General features: G+C 45.8%; 1 pseudogene; it reads left to right on the top strand.

The window, feature by feature from the left end:
- Positions 1 to 3,613: 3,613 nt before the first annotated feature.
- LOC147692157 (F-box/LRR-repeat protein 14-like) lies at positions 3,614 to 4,591 on the top strand (annotated as a pseudogene).
- Positions 4,592 to 17,985: the final 13,394 nt, after the last annotated feature.

Genomic DNA, 17,985 nt, shown 5'->3' with positions numbered 1-17,985 from the left:
TGAGATCACCAGTATTTCAGATAAAGGTGTGAGATTCCTATCACTGCAGATATATAGAATACCTACGTGTTCGGAATACGAGAGTTTAAGCTATTGGCATTGTAAATGACAATTCATTTTATTCATGTTTTAAAAACAAAAATAAAAGCCTTTGTCATTTAAAATGTCAATAGCTCAAACTGGTGTACATGTGAGACCTATTGCATTACAAATGATTGTTTAAAGTTGAGCTATGCCACCACTGCCGGGGTTTGAAACCTCACCTTAGAGGGGCCCGTGACTTCCAATTCATCATCCCTTGCCTCTGAGCTACAGCTCCCGGATGGGGGGCATGATGACGGCACATACAAGCAATACATGTACAAAAAACCGAGCGTTCCCAGACACATTCAACTCTGCCTGTGATGACAGCCATCCATTCTCCAGTGTGTCGCCAGTGACGGCCCAAACAAATCCTGGCATTTCAACCATGAGAACCTCAAATGTTGCATCTTTTGCATTTGTACACATGCACTGGGAAATGAAACCACAAATCCCATAATACACTGCCCAGCTAGCTGAAAAGCCTAGAATGTCCGACATGGAGATGGCGCCGAACCACACAGCATCCCAGGAAACGTAAAACACAGCAGCTGGTGAAGTAAATCCAGTAGGTGGTGGGGAGAGGCATAAATTACCTCTGTAAAATGTAAAGCAGTCTCTATCCTTCACTGTGGCGATGCTCAATCTGTGAATGTCTCCCGCCCTCTCTGCTCTCAGTCATTTCACGGAGGGTTAAGGACACACCACTCTGGGCGGGATGTGCTGTGTGGCCTTGGACTAGCAGAATCCCAGGACGACAAAAGCTGCCCTTTGCAGTAACGCGCCATGAAATAGATATTTTTCTTTAGAGGACTGTCTGCCCCCCACGGAATGGCAGACTCTTGTCATGCTTCAGATATGAAAATGGCTGTGGGGTTGTCACGCTCAGGCGCTCAGTATACTTTCTTGGTACTGAAAGGTGTGAGTGGGATAATACCTGCCAACTTTTTCATTCTAGAGCAGCAGCCAAGGCAGCGCCGCCTCTCCAGGTGATTGGGGATTTCTTGTTGATCTAGAGCGAGCGGTGCTGCTTTTTCCCGGGCTGGGAGTAGCTCCTTGTCCCAAATTAAGGTGAATCCATAGACACGCAGTGGAAGCGTTTGCAAGAGCATTGGTATCACAGTGCAATGAGGGTTGTGCTACAGCTGAGCTGCTAGTTTTTCCTGGGGAACCTCAGTTTGTGGTAGCAATACACTGCCCTTCTCAAGGGTGACATGTGTATCAAGGGAGCATGTATAACGAGCAAGCACCTTCACTAACTAGACCACAGTGATGCCTCTGCAAGGACCGATGTAATTTTCTCACCAGTGAGCTCCATGCCTGGTCACATGGCTCCTGGGAGCTGCCTGCGAGCGCTGGTACTTTGATAGAAAGTGAAACTATTCAAATAAAAGTACACAGCGGAATGGCTTGGCCGTAACAAGACTTCCGGAGCAATCAAGGGTTTTTTTCCAGGGCACCCCAGGCACGTGACTTCCGGGATGCCTGTGCACTGTTTTAAAACAAGCATTTGCAATGCAATACAACTCGAATTTACACAAGATGTATTGCATTATAAATGGGAGTGGGGGTGTTAAAAAAGGCCCGAACAGGAGTGGGCAGGGGGGTAAGGGGTAGGCGAAAAATCACGGACTGCATGAGGGGGTGGGGGGACACAGGTAAAAAATAATGTTGAGTAAAGGGGCCAATAGTCTCAGATGTGTACAAATTGCGCTATGGACACTAGGAGGAGGGACTAACAAGGGAAAAACCAATCAGAAGTCACCATTTAAGATGGAAGCCAAACAAAAAGATGGGCGGAGCCAACGCAAAACTTCCCCACTAAAGTATATACCATATGCTTCGCAAAGCGAGGAGCAAATGTGCTGCAACACTAGGCGAGACCCTAAAAAAGTCAGATGCTTACATGTTTGCCAATGTTTATACATTTGCAGAACTGTTCTATGTACTATAAGTGGGATAAAAAAAAGGGAAGGTCTCTAAAAGCGGCGTGGCCAAAGAAGCGGAAATATGAATTGTTTCAAAGGAGCCTTTGCAGTGAATATAAAAAAAATGGCGCTGCCGTTTTTAGGCCTCTGCCTGCGATGGCTGCGCAGACGTGCGCAGTCTCGCTGGTGAGATTTAATGAGATAGAGAGAACATCACTAGCGAGGGTAAGCCCCGCCCCTCTTCGCCATTGGCTGGCCTCCTAAATGGTGGCCAACCATTGGAGAAGAGGTCCTAGTGACGTTCTCCTTTCTCTTTAAGCCCCGTCCTTTTCAGATTGGGTTACTTGACTTACTGCTGAAGTAAAAGGTTCCTTATCTTCTTTATGGGTCCAGATGGCCCCAAAAAAAGATAAGGAACCTTTTACCCCAGCAGGAAGTCTGGCTCCCACTCTGAAAAGGATGGGGCTTAGAGCGCTTGTTTTTTTTTTGCATCCATTTCACGGCGAAGCAACTACCGCACAGAGGAGTCCCAGCCGAGCCGGGAGGATGAGCGTCCCAACAGGGGCCACCCGAGTGCCGCAGCAGAGGGGAAGATGTAGGCCTCCGATCCCCGGCGCCCCCTCAGGAGCGGGAGGTGATTGTCAGCCTCCAGGACAAGGAGCTGTGGGAGATCTTCCAGCAGCACACCAACGAGATGATCGTCACCAAGATGGGCAGGTGAGCGCTCGCGCGAGCGGAGACCCCGTCCGGAGACTCTTTGCACCGAGAGGGTCGGCCCGAGGCCTATAGCACCGAGAGACCCCCAAAGTATTGTGAGTTTGTTGAAATGATGCAGCTGCATTTTGGATTCATTCCCACGCAGGGGCGGCACCCCATTCACTTAAAAGTAATGTTGGTAAAGGGGAGTATTCTGTCCCACTACATTTCATAGGGAGTGGTATGTGGCGTGGTTTGAGACCAGACGATAGTCGCAGCTACTCCTTTAGAACAAGCTAAGATCGTGGGCAGGACCTTAGTGTAACAGCGGCTTCTCCGCTTGACTGAATTGTTTGATCTTGTGCACATGAGGGGCCATTTCCATGTGCGCGGCTAAATGTGAACGTTTTAAAGTGGATCCGCGTCATTAACTTAAATACGATCTCAGAATGCGTGTTATTTCAAAACACGCAACATTTGGAGCCCGGGTGTCGTCTGAAGTCTGTCCGCTGGATACTCACTCGAGCTATTGTTTGGATAGTTTCCAATACTGGCCCACAGATAACTGCGCGTGCTACGAGGTGTTTTCTCATGGGTAGCGCCCCCTGTTGGTCCCGACTTCGTGTACCAAGAAGTGGGTCATTGCGCCAGCAATACTAGGGGTTGGCCTATTTCTATGCGCTTCTAATTTTGTTATTTAAGATGAGTTTGACTCGTATTTATTTTATTCTGTCTAGGATCACATGTTTTGCTGCGCACGGAAGCCTGGTTTAGAATTCTAATGTATGATGCCTTAAAAACAAATTATGCGACCTTTATGAAAGAGTACAAGGATGTATGTAAAGCGCTCTGATACCTACGTGTTAAGCTAGCGCTATATAAAACTTTTAAAATAAATAAAAAATTAAAACCTGGCCGGCATGACCCGCAGCGCGGCAGAGGGCTGCCTGTGCCTGGAGCAGCTTACCCTGCAGGACTGCCAGAAGCTCGCGCACTTGGCGCTCAAGCACGTTTCCCGAAGGCTGAGCCGGCTGCGGGTGCTGAACCTCAGCTTCTGCGGGGGCATTTTGGGCGCAGGGCTGCTGCACCTCTCGCACATGTCGGCCCTGCGCTCTCAACTTGCGCTCCTGCGACCACCGCAGCGACACGGGGGTCATGCACCTGGTGATGGGCAGCCTGCGCCTGTCGGGCCTCAACATCCCCTTCTGCGACAAGGGGGGATCAGAGTTTGGCTTACATAGCACGGGGGCTGGATGGGCTCAAGTCGCTGTCCCTCTACGTTTGCGGAGTCCAACAACAAAGACCCGGGGAGCCTGAGGGGGGTGTACGTTCCTGTTTGGGAGTGATTGGGGAAGGGGGGGAAGTTGGTGGGGGGTAAAAATGCAGATACCACATCAGGCTGATGGCTATAAACCCCTCTGTACTACTCATGACGACCTAGTGTTGGTACTCGTTGCTGCGCCGCCCGGCCTCCGGGATGTGGGGTGATGGGCCGTGTACAACCCTGAGACTGTATAATGCTTTTCATTGAGGTGGTGTAGATGGTCATATTGTATCGATACTCTTGTTGATAATTCTGCAATAAAAACAAATTTAAAAAAAAAAAGTCGCTGTCCCTCTGCTCCTGCTATATCAGCGGCAACGGCATCAATCGCATGGTTCGCCAGATGCAGGGCCTGCGCACCCTCAACATCCGCCAGTGCGTGCGCATCACGGACAAGGGGCTGGAGCTGATCACTGACCATCTCTAGCAGCTCACTGGGATAGACTTGTACAGCTGCACCCGCATCACAAAGCGCGGCCTGGAGCGCATCACGCAGCTGCCCTGCCTCAAGGTGCTCAACCTGGGCCTCTGGCAGATGACCGAGAGCGAGAAGGCGAGGTGAGGTTGCACGGGACACTTCATAGACTTATGCCCTTGCTCGCCTGCCAGCGATGGCGCTTAATATAATATTTAAATTCCCTAAATATCGGAAATTAATGTTTGTGTAGCGCATGCATTTACTTTGTAAAATGCTTGTCTAAATGATGCCGCCACGTGCAGCCAAGATTACAAAGGCATTGAGGGTACGGGACGTATCCGCTAAACAAGACACACAGTCATCATCAAATGAATTATGCTCGCCATACTTATTTAGCACCTTCTAAAATTTGCGAGCCTGACAGTCTCTTGCTAAACAGTGCAAGAAATTAAAGACAATACGGGCCTCGGCGGGGCTGTTAAACCACGTGCAGAGGGAGGGGGTCAGATGAGTGGGGGTTGGGGGGTGGGGTGCATGCTGCTTGGAGCTCGAGACATTCAATTTTGTCACCCTTCATACTTAATCTCTGCCCTTGTTGGATCTCTGTACTGTGTGCATTCCCAGTGCCCCTGGCAGCCCCTGTGTCCTCTCTGAGCTCCTGTGCCTCCCTGCTGCCCTTATTGCCTCCTACCTGAACCCTGTGCATCCCTCACTCCCCTGACTCCCTGCTGCCCTTGATGCTCGATGTAATCGAAAATAAACAGCCAAGAATGCCATAGAAATAGTTGGGGTAATTTATTATAAGTAACAGAGTAAAAGCCGGTGTTCCCATCAAAGGCTAAGAAGCAACTGGCGGTCTAGAAACACAAGAGCACCAAGTTGCATCATGACATCAGAAAAGTTAGAATGTCCCATTTAAAGAGAAATGCACGCTACAACAAAATAAGAGAATACAACATATCCTCAATCCTTCCAATCTAAAATAAAAAAAAACAAAAGAAGCGGGAAAAATAAAAAATAAAAACTATGAACTACCACAATAGTAATGAATGAACATATGCCCACACTTTCCACACACAAACTTAATGACACACAAAATCCTGAAGATATCTAGGTTGCCTTCTGATCCTTTGTAAAATAAATGTGTCTCCACTAATGGTATCCTCGCTACTTTTAACCAAGTCACTTTTCTTTTTTTTATCCGAAACCAAATCACACTGTAAACCGCCACGATTGTCACTTTTTGCTTTTTTGTATAGGGCAACCCTCCTCAAATTCCAGTGTTCGCCGTTGTAAAGTGTCACAAATGTGTCGTGAACCGATTTGATTTTAAATGGACCTCTAAACTTGGTTAGACCCAATCCTACTTGACCAGGTTTGCCTTTACCCAATCATTCGCTGCCAATCTCCTCACATTCAACCTATCACAAGCTTTTGATGCACCATCACCCAAATCCGCCAATCCAATGCACTCTTTCATCCATGCTGGAACTAGTTTGGTACCTGCCAAACGTCCCTCATCATGTTGAACGGAACTTTACCGGTGAAGCCGTTCACTGTTGTCCTATACGCCCAGACCAAGTCGTTGACCATGTTTCTTACACACCCACCGGAACTCACAGCCATCTGAATAGCACCCTTCACCATTCTGTTAGCCCTTTCAACTATACCATTCCCTTGTGGATTGTACAATGAAGTCCTGGTGTGAACAATCCCACACGCATCTAGAAATTTCACCAAATCTTCTGAAACCAATTGGGTTCCATTGTCGGTTATCAGTCTCACAGGGTAACCCTCCTCCCTGAAAACCTCAGTCAACAAGTTAATCGTGGATTTTGTTGTTATCTCTTTTGTAAATTTCACCACCAACCACTTTGAAGTTACATCAATCAAGACAAATCCGAATCTCATATCCTGACTCAAAGAGTAAAAAGGACCAATAAAATCAAGGTAAACAGTATGCCAGACCAAATTTGGATTATCAATTTTTACTACATTCCCCTGACACCCAACTCTCAACCTTTTCTCGCTCTCGAAGCACTCAGCGCACCTCTCAACCCACTCTGAGATCTGCTGGTCCATACCCGGCCACCAGAAAAACTCCCTAATTCTCCTCTTCGTAAGGGATTGCCCCAGGTGTCCCTCGTGTGCCAACTTAAACAAGATAAATCTTAATTCTTGAGGCGGAATGAATTTATCATCCTTCATCATGACGTTTCCCTCATCATCTAGAATTGACAAATCTTCCAAAATCTTCACATAAGGACGTACACCCATATGTACGGTACTCTCCCTCCTAGGACCTTTCACAATAAATTCTCTCACACCCCTTAATACCTCATCACTAGCCTTACAGGAGTTCCATCTACTCTTATTGATAGCCCCAGTGCACATATCTACCAATTCATCTATTGCTGCCACAGATCCCCCCCCGATTGCATAGCTTCAACACCCAATTTGTCCACCGCCTCTTAAGGTAAGGGGAGTCTTGACAACCCATCCGCCTGACCATTCTTCCACCCAGGAATATATTCTACCCTATACAAAAACTCCTGGAGTCTAGCGGCTAACCTAGCCAACCTCGCCGACCCTTTTCCAGCACCACCCTGTGACAATATTTTGACCAACGGTTTATGATCTGTCAACATCTTGAACTCAAATCCCCACAAGTACATTCTGAAGTACTTGCAGCCCCAAGCGGCTGCCAACGCCTCACGTTCAATAATGGAATAATTTCTTTCTGAACTGGTGAGTGTCCTTGACGCAAAAGCCACCGTCTTCAACTCAGAATCATGTTCCTGCGCTAACACCGCGCCAATACCAACGGCACTGGCATCAACTGTCAACACAGACTTCAGCTTGGTATCAAATGGGGTTAAGATTTTAGCCTCACATATCGCCTTCTTGATGTTAACAAAGCACTCGTCCTGCTCATTACCCCACACAAATCTACATCCCTTCCTTAGTAACAGCTTAATCTTCTCTGTCCTTGCTGCAAAATTCTCCACAAACTTCGCATAGTATTCAATAAGGCCAAGGAACGATCTCAATTGATCCTTGTCGCAGGGTGCCGGCGCCTTTCTTATCGACTCCAAAAGATCCCTCTTCGGCCTCACGCCCCTAGCAGAAAGCGTGTAACCTAAATATTCTACTTCTTCCACTGCAAATTTGCACTTCTCTTTCTTTAATGTTAACCCCGATTGCTCCATCCTGTTCAAGACCTCCTTCAAAATTTGATTGTGCTGCTCAACCGTCTCTCCAAACAGCAGAACATCATCTTGAAAGTACACCACATTACTTATTCCCTTCAAAACCGACCCCATCATCCTTTGAAAAACCCCTGCCGCCGATGCGAGACCAAAGGGCATTCGGGTAAACTAGTAAACTCCCTCAGTGGTGATAAATGCAGTCAACGCCTTAGAATCTCTGTGCAACTTAATTTGATGGTACACGCTTCGTAAATCCAATTTCGAAAAAAACCTACCACCCTTTAATGACAAAATTAGTTTGTTGATATTCGGTAGCGGAAAATTATCCACCACAATATTCTGATTCAGTGTACGAAGGTCCACACAGAATCTAAACTTGCCATCCGACTTGGTTGTGATCACCACTGGCGAAACCCAACGTGAAGTTTATATCTGTTCAATCACGCCTTGCTCAAGCATGTCATCTAGCATCTTCCTCACTTCTTGTCTTGCAATAAATGGTACTTTCCTCACTTTGTGCTGCATCGGAACTGCATCCTCTCTTAGCACAATTTTGTGTACATACCCTTTCAGTTCACCAATGCGTTCTGAAAATAAGTCTGGCATACCTTCAACAATCATTCCAGCAGTCATCTCATCTACAACCATCACCTGCTTTCTTGCTCTTGGATCAATGACAATATGAAGGTCATACTGGTGACCCCATCCTAATATTGCTGGTCCTGAACTTGCAACATACACTTTCCCCTTAATAGAACGTCCCTGAAGCCTAATTTCAGCCTCCATATACCCTAACAAATCGATACTCTCCTTGATATCCTCAAGGGTTGATATCCTTAGGCAACAAAACTGTTTCCTTCCAATTCTCTTTGAATAGGGATTCCGGAATTATTGTCCAAAACGAACCTGGGTCAACCATCAGTTCGACAACTCTATTATTAATGTTAAAGCTAGCTTTAGGCCTATTCTTCCTTCCAGGTTCCATCCGTTGTGCTTTCACCTCACCTAAACATAATATTTTATCTGCACCTTCTACATTGTCCTGCAAACCAAACTCATGCTTCACCTCAACGGTATAGAGACAAAATATCGACTCCAAAATATCGACTGGACATAATATCGAGTTTTAAATATAGACTGGACAAAATATCGACTGGACATAATATCGACTACAAAAATATAGTTTTTCAGGTAAGTGAAGTAATATCGACTGTATAAAATATAGATAGCAAAAATATCGATTTTTTAATAATATATAATATTTTATAGTGTATTTTTATGTAATAATATGTGTGAATAGTGTGTATTAATGTTATAAAATATTTTATTACATGAATTTTGTTTTGATAATAATTGCGTAATGTAATTCTGTAGCGGGTTGTGGGTTTATAGGGGAATAGGGTGGGAAGTAATTTAATAATAATTAATTAATTAATATATGTTTGTTAATATTTTTAATTAATAATTAATTGATAATTAATTAATATTAATTAGTTAATTAATTAATATAATTTTGAATATATTTTGTATTAGTAAATAATTGTTAAGTAATTAATTGTAATTAGTTAATTACATTAATTAGAGTACATTTTTTATATATATAATTTTGTGTTATTTTTAAGTAATTAATTTTGAAAAAATAATATTAATTATTAAAATAATTACACCTAATGTTCTAATATATTTACTTTATTGTTATTGTTAATTAATAATTAATTGGCAATTAAATAATATTGATAAATTTTGGGTAAAGGAGCATTTTTAGGGTTCAGGGTCAGTTTTCAGTTCATGGGTAAAGGGGTATTTTTAGGGTTCAGGGTCAGTTTTCAGTTCATGGGTAAAGGGGTATTTTTAGGGTTCAGGGTCAGTTTTCAGTTCATGGGTAAAGGGGTATTTTTAGGGTTCAGGGTCAGTTTTCAGGTCATGGGTAAAGGGGTATTTTTAGGGTTCAGGGTCAGTTTTCAGGTCATGGGTAAAGGGGTATTTTTAGGGTTCAGGGTCAGTTTTCAGGTCATGGGTAAAGGGGTATTTTTAGGGTTCAGGGTCAGTTTTGGGTTTTTGGGTAAAGGGGTATTTTTAGGGTTCAGGGTCAGTTTTGGGTTTTTGGGTAAAGGGGTATTTTTAGGGTTCAGGGTCAACAAATAAGATTTAAAAAAATTATTTTTATTATTTTCATTTATTATTTTATTATTATAATTTAATTTAAGTCGTTTTAAGTATATTTTAGTAATTAAAATTTAATATTAATTTAATTTAACACTGTTTTTAATAAAGTCGATATTTTTTACATCTATATTTTTGTTAACGATATTTTGTACTCGATATTTTTGTACTTACCTGTTTGTAGATACAAACTCGATATTTTGACTGTCGATATTTTGTCCACGATATTTTGGCAAGTCGATATTTTGTCAGTCGATATTATTTCAGTGATCCACCTCAACAATCTCCACCTTGTCACTATTTGTCGTCTTACAAATCCTCGAGAAGTGCCCCTTCTTTCCACACTTCCTACATTCTTTATCAAAAGCAAAGCAGCACTTATAATCTGCACTGTGATAAGTACTACCACACCTGCTGCACATCCTCCCTTGATATCTCCCTTTCTCCACACTGTTGTATCCTCCTGGATTTTTCTTTTCCATTTTGTCACTGGCCTCATAGCCCTTTTTGTTCATTACCGCAACTTTATTCTGCGCAGCAAACGACACACTTATTCCGCTCCCACTCTCTCTCACAGTCTCTTTCTTCTCCATCTCTTTCATACACGCAGCAGATTCCTCGATAACTTTAGCTATGTCTATTGCAGCTTGTAGTGTGGGGTTTTTTGCTGCCCAAAGTTTTTCCTGCATTTTCTTGTTCTGGACGATCATTTGATCTCTAATCATCTCGTCCCTCATCTCTCCAAAATTGCACTTCAAAGAAAGTTCTCGTAATCTAGTCACAAATTAATCAACTGACTCCTCTGCGGCTGTGTATAAAACGTATGTCTCGCCATGACAATAGTCACCTCCTTTGAATATTGTTTCTTCATCCTTGCTTTTGCTTCTGTATACACGTTAGTGATTGCTCTGCCATCCTGGTTCAACCCTAAAGGCAAATACGCTGCCCTTCCTTTCCAAGAACACTTAGAAGCAAAGCTTTTTTCCTCGTAGCACTAAAGTCTTTACCATCCAATGCCTCTATGTAATTTTCAAAAATGTCACTCCATTCATCCCACTCTATGGGCGGTTCTCTGCTTAATTGTAGAACCATAGTAGGTGCAATAACACTTGGGTTCTCCATTATCTTCTGTTTTATGTTGTTCGCTCCTTATGTACTTCCTTCTCCCTACGTTGCAAATAAGCGTGTTTGCGGTGGAGGTCTTTTAACTTCAAAATCTTATCGGAACAGTTCACATATGCTTTACATAAAGTAGTTTTTACTCACACAAAATGCCGTTTCATATCTCTTACTCCATGTGTAGTAAATTGACGTTCATCTGATCCGCACTACACACTCGTTCGTCCGGTTGTTGCTAAGAGACAGCTTCTGCATCCAAAATGGCCGCTACATTTCTTTACGCTTCATGCATGCGTATTCTCTCTTCTTGCGTGCAAGCGTGTCGCGTCTCACTCTGAGGTCATCAACAATGGATGCACGCTAGACTCACCAGATGCTTGCTCGAGAACTGGTACCAGACGCAAGCTCGTGAAACAGAATATGTGAGTAGTTTCAAATGATGCTATGCCTTGACGTCTTCCGTTAAACATGCCAAATCCACACCATATCTTCACGTTGTTTTTTTTCTTAATAACTTCTGTCTACTTCACATAGCAAGTTAACTTTTCTTAATAAACGGGCAAAAGTCACCAAATTCCGATCTTTTCAGTAAATTGAAGTACTCTTGATTTATCCTTCGCAAGAGATAATAAAAATCAATATGCCTGCTCACTGCTCCGCTATACTTGCTGTCAGCTCCGTTATACTTGCTGTCAGTTCAGCGCTCCGTTCCACTGCACGCATAAGCTATACACTTATTTTCTTTGGTTCTTTTCCACCAGTCGAGTTTTCTTTTCTTAAACTCAATCTGTACTTCACTTGCTTCATAAGCCAATTGTCGCCATCTGATGTAATCGAAGATAAACAGCCAAGAATGCCATAGAAATAGTTGGGGTAATTTATTATAAGTAACAGAGTAAAAACTGGTGTTCCCATCAAAGGCTAAGAAGCAACTGGAAGTCTAGAAACACAAGAGCACCAAGTTGCATCATGACATCAGAAAAGTTAAAATGTTCCATTTAAAGAGAAATGCACGCTACAACAAAATAAGAGAATACAACAATGCTTCACACCTGAACCCTGTGCATCCCTCACTCCCCTGCTGCCCTTGATGCCTCCTACCTGAACCCCATGCATACCTCACTCCCCTGCATCTCTGCTGCCCTTGATGCCTCCTACCTGAACCCCGTGCATCCTTCACTCCCCTGCCTCCCTGCTGCCCTTGATGCTTCACACCTGAACCCCGTGCATTCCTTAATCCCTTTCTGCCCTTGATGCCTCCTACCTGAACCCGGCGCGCAACAACGCCCATTGTACTCAAGGTGCTTCAGCCACCCCGTCGTGTGTGTCAGCCCGGGCTGAGACCGCTCCAGGGCGCACACACAGCCGCACCCAAGCACTTGACAGGTCTTTGCAAGACCATTTGCATTTTAATTAGGCATTATTGTTCTTTTGCCCCTGCAGCCCCACTCTGCCTACTGCTTAAAGATTCAGCCCCCCCCCCCGAAATTTTTTCTTAGCCCCCCCCCGAAATTTGGCTCTAGTTGCGCCTCTGACCTGAACCCCATGCATCCTTCATAACCCTGCCTTCCTGCTGCCGTTGTTGCCTCATACCTGAACCCTGTGCATACCTCACTCCCCTGCCTCCCTGCTGCCCTTGATACCTCCTACCTCAACCCCGTGCATCCCTTATTCCCCTGCCTCCTTGATGCCTCCTACCTGAACCCCATGCATACCTCACTTCCCTGCCTCCCTGCTGCCCTTGATGCCTCCTACCTGAACCCCGTGCATTCCTTATTCCCCTGCCTCCCTGCTGCCCTTGATGCCTCCTACCTGAACCCCATGCTTACCTCACTCCACTGCCTCCCTGCTGCCCTTAATGCCATCTACCTGAACCCCGTGCATCCCGCACTCCCCTGCCTCCCTGCTGCCCTTGATGCTTCACACCTCAAACCCGTGCATCCCTCACTTCCCTGCTGCCATTACCTCCTCCTGAACCCTGTGCATCCATCACTCCCCTGCCTCCCTGCTACCCTTGATGCCTCCTACCTGAACCCCATGCATACCTCACTCCCCTGCCTCCCTCCTGCCCTTAATGCCTCCTACCTGAACCCCATGCATACTTCACTGCCCTGCCTCTCTCCTGCCCTTAATGCCTCCTACCTGAACCCCGTGCATACCTCACTTCCATGCCTCCCTGCTGCCCTTCATACCTCCTTGTAGTACTTTGTAGATCCTTGTAAGAGGGACTGATGAACTCATAGATACCGATATTGGTTTTAAAGTCGCGTTCATTGGCTTCAACACTTTTTTCTTCTGGGGCTTTGTCTATAATAGGGTAATGCAGCTTCAGGGTCTTTGTCTGTAGTCGCCTGTCCTTTTAGAGAGGGTCTTTCCTTCTTCCTCCACCCAAGGGTTACTCCCGAGTCAGCAATAAAAAAAATAAAAGAAACAAGGACTTGGATTCAGTCTTGGGTTTTGCGCTATTGCTACGAGGGAAGGGGAGTGAGTGAGCACACGGTGCACAAACGATTTCAAGCAGGTGAAATACGAGCAACCGATAACAGCTGTTGCGTGCCGAGAAGTGCTCAGGGAAAGGGGTGGTGAGGGGAGTTGCCGGAGTGAGAATTACGGGAGTTTGAGTCCCTTCCTCCCTGCCCACCCCGAGACTCACGCCTGTACCTGGGTGAGCCACGAGTCTCCTGACGAGTGGCTGGGCGAAGAGTGGAAACATTGGCCTCCTGGCTCTGACGTCTGTTGCAGGGTCCCGTCTCTTCTGGGGTCCTCAGTCCGACCTTCTTCGGCTCGTTCCACAGCTTCTTCCCTCTCTCCTACTCTCTTTCGCGTCGGGTCTCCTTCCTCCTCTGTTCTTCCTGGTTTTTCAGCCTCACACAGCGTGACGTCCCAGGGGGCGGGGTCTTCCCCGAACTCAGCCCAGTTAAAGTAACACGGTCCCGAATCCTCTAGCTGTCGGAAGAGAGTTGCTCCTGCTGTGTTCCAGGTTTCGGGTTGCTGTGAGGGGAGAGGTAAGACCGGCATAGCACCATCAATACAGTCATTGCTTTACGATGTCCCGGACTGGATGCCCCCGGGACAATCTTTCACCCTTGTGCCTCCCCGCTGCCCTTCTTCTTCTCCTGTACCCCCTGCATCCTGAGACCCGTGTGCCTCCCTGCGGCCTTGGTGCCTTCTTCCTGCATCGGGAAACCCCTGTCCCTCCCTGCTGCCATTGGTGCCCCCTTCGTGCACCTTGTGCATCCCTTCACCATGTGTCCCCCTGGTGCCTTTGGAGCCTCCTTCCTGCACCCTGTGCATCTTTTAACCATGTGCCTCACTGCTGCCCTTGGTACCTTCTTCCTGTACCCCTTGCACCCTGACACCCCTGTGCCTCTCTTCTGCCTTTGGTGCCTCCTTCCTGTAACCCCTGCATCCTGACACCAGTATGCCTCTTTTCTGCCCTTGGTGCTTCATGCCTGTACCCCTGGATCCTGATGCACCTGTGCCTCTCTTCTGCCCTAGGTGCCTTCTTCCTGTACCCCCTGCATCCTGGCACCCCTGTGCTTCTCTTCTGCCCGTGGTGCCTCCCTGTGCCTCTCTTCTGCCCTTGTTGCCTTCTCCTTGTACACCCTGCATCCTGACACTCCTGCACCTCCCTGCTGCCCCTGGGGCCTCCTTCCTGCAGCCCCTGCATCTCGACACCCCTGCACCTCCCTGCTGCCCTTGGGGGCCTCCTTCCGGCACCATGTGCATCATTTTACCCTGTGCCTCCCTGGTGCCATTGGGGCCTTCTTCCCGCACCCCATGCATCCTTCACCCCTGTGCCTCCCTGCTGCCCTCGGGGCTTGTACCCTCTGCATCCTGACACCCAATGCCTCTCTTCTGCCCTTGGTGCATCATGCTTGTACACCCTGCAGCCTGACACCCCTGTGCCTCTCTTCTGCCCCTGGTGCCTTCTTCCAGCCAAGGAACCTCCATCAGACCAATGCCAGGCAAACATGAAAAGCCAGCAGCACATGGCATCCTCAGCCGGTCTCACATCCAGGTGTGTGGCTTAGTGTGTGTGTGTGGCTCTGTGTGTGTGTGTGTGGCTGTGTGTGTGTGTGGCTCTGTGTGTGTGTGGCTCTGTGTGTGTGTGTGTGTGTGTGTGTGTCTGTGTGTCTGTGTGTGTGGCTCTGTGTGTGTGTGTGGGGCTCTGTGTGTGGCACTGTGTGTGTGTGTGGCTCAGTTTGCGTGGGCAATTATTTTCTTTGTCTTAGCCTTAGTATGCAAATGTGAATCAGGTGCAAAATCTCAGTTTTTGCAGTATCCGCTTTCTGCCTGCAGCGGCTAGAAAATGAATGAATTGTACGCTGCATTTTTGCAGTGATCCATTTACTGCCACAAAATTACTGCCCAGGCATGCCAACTTGCAGATACATTTCACATTGGGGGCAGGATCTTATAGGAGATGTGTCTATGAAGGGAAAAAATCATAAGCCAATTGTGTTTACGAGGCATGAGGGCACAAGGTCATGAAGAGGGGTCGGAGCTTCGGGCTGAGATCTGAACCCCAACATCCCTCCCCCCAAAGCAAAAGCTTCTGAATCTACCACTAATGCCCTGGGGAGTATTAAAAAAAATACTCATGAAACGCAGCAGCGCCCACCCTCCAGATATGAGCTGGAAACCCACATCCCACAACCCACACCTGCAGTGTGAGAGACAGCAGTGTGTATGAGAGACAGCAGTGTGACAGCATTGTGTGTAAGAAAGACAGCAGTGTGTGAGAAACAGCAGTGTGTGTGAGAGAGACAGCAGTGTGAAAGACAGCATATGTGTATTCTAGGGAGAGACAGCAGTGTGAGAGAGACAGCAGTGTGAGAGACATTTTATTTATGTTTTGGTTTTTGAAACAAAAATTAAATGCATTGTTATTTGCAATGTCAATAGCTCAAAGTCACATAAATACGCGACCTATTGCATTGCAAATGCATTAGGTCTCGCATTTGCGAGGGATGAAGCTATTGGCATTGTACATGACAATGCCATTTATTTATCTGCTTTCAAAACCAACACATAAATAAAAATGTTGTCATTTACAATGCCAATAGCTCTAACTTTTGCAAAGGCAAGACCGTTGGTTTGTAAATGCTTGTTAAAGAACTGAATCAGATTTTTTTTAAGCCATTCATTTTGAGCATTCTAACTTGCGTTTACTGAAACAACACTGCCATCTACTGAAAATATAGGCAATTACAATTAATTCAGTCGTAATTATACAAGGTACGCCAGCACGCGCACCAACGCGCTCATGGGCATTAAAATGTATACACCGAGAAATATCTCACTCCACAACACAGGGCAGAACCTTTCATTGTTGCTGTAAATACATTAAAAGCTCTCGCTGTAAAAGTATGCAAATATAAATGCAAATGGTAAGATCTTTTAGTGCTCCTGAAAATATACGATCCTTTCTGGTGCCTCCCAACATGTGTGTAAAAAGCGTCAGCGTCCTTGTACATGTAAGGACTACAAGTGTGACTCCACACAAAAGCAGGGATTGTACCTGTGTCGGACGTTTTTTATTTAAAAACGAATTGTGTGTTACAAAAAAAACCATGATTCCAAGACATAGAGCCAAATTCTTGAATAATAGCAAAATATACTTTCATAAGCACTTGCAGTGCAGATGGCAAAAATACAAAAGCGACTCTGGTCTACTAACTTCAATAGGGGGTGTGTAGTGCAGACCAAGAGTTCACTACACAAAGAGCCGCCTTTTCATTTCGGCCAAGATCGACATTTTAGTGCCCAACTGATGTGCTACAATCCAACTGTAAATAAGGGAACACAGAGAAGCTTATTGCCGATTTACAACCCTAGGTGACTAGACTCTCTAGGCAGCAAGCCTTCGATGACGGAAGTAGGTACCAATTCTCACCGTCCCTGATTTTGGACAAATTAAGCTCAACATTATTCACTTGGCAAAATGTATTTAAAGCAATTTGTCATCCTTTTTTTTTTTGCCTGTATACCATTTAGGTCTTTCACAGCTGGGAAAATATGTATTTTCAATCTCGGGATTCGTTTGGCCTCTAAATACTGTTTAGGGGTCATGACATCCCACCATTTACTAGATTAATAAATTAACAGACTTGCTAGTTGAATAAAGAGATCTCTAAGGTCCCTTGACTTTTCTTTTTTTAATAGTGTTACTATTAGCACTAGTCCATCCATAGTTGTTGGATTTTATTTTTTTGTTTCAATTACTTTTATTGGCATAAATTGAGACGACTGCAACGCATCCAGAACGCCTCAGCACGTCTGATCCTCGACATCCCCCGCCGCAGCCACATCACACCCCAACTAAGAGACCTGCACTGGCTCCCCGTCAACAAGAGGATAACCTTCAAGGTCCTCATCCACGTACACAAAGCACTCCACTACACCAGCCCAGCATACCTCAACAGACGACTCAGCTTCAACACCCCCACCCTCCAGCTCTGCTCCGCTGGTCTTGCCCTCGCCACAGTCCCCCGCATCCAAAGAACGACCGCCGGCGGCAGATCCTTTTCCCACCCTCCCCACCAACCTGTGCCAGACCCAAGACCTACTGGCCTTCAAGAGACTCCTCAAGACCTAGCTCTTCGATCAGTAGCAGCACCCGCCCCCCACCCACACCCCCATGCGCCTTGCGACCCTCACGGGTAAGTAGCTCGCTATACAAGTGTCCTGATTGATTGATAAATTAAGTACCAAAAAAGAAAAATCAGCAAATTCAATGACATGCAAGTCCAGCATAAATCCATACTAAGATATAAATGCTGTTTTGATTACATGTCCCAGTACCAATGGTTACTAAAATATAAGGTAGGAAGAAAAAAAGATGGATAGGCGTGAGAAAATAAGCTACAGATGGAGAGAAGAAAAGAAATGAAAAAGAGCAGGACGGAGGGTAGCCGCAACTACAAAGTAGGGGAGAGAGGGCAGGGAGATAAATCATTCAGGAGAATTCTAAGTATAGAAATGCTGGGGGGAGGGGTGCAACGATAATGACGAGATAGAATCAAAAGTTATGGTGAATTAGGG

Source organism: Lissotriton vulgaris, chromosome 9 (genome assembly GCF_964263255.1).
Source record: "Lissotriton vulgaris chromosome 9, aLisVul1.2, whole genome shotgun sequence".
In the NCBI taxonomy this organism is placed as follows: Eukaryota; Metazoa; Chordata; class Amphibia; order Caudata; family Salamandridae; genus Lissotriton; species Lissotriton vulgaris.
This window is presented reverse-complemented; position numbering and strand designations above follow the sequence as displayed.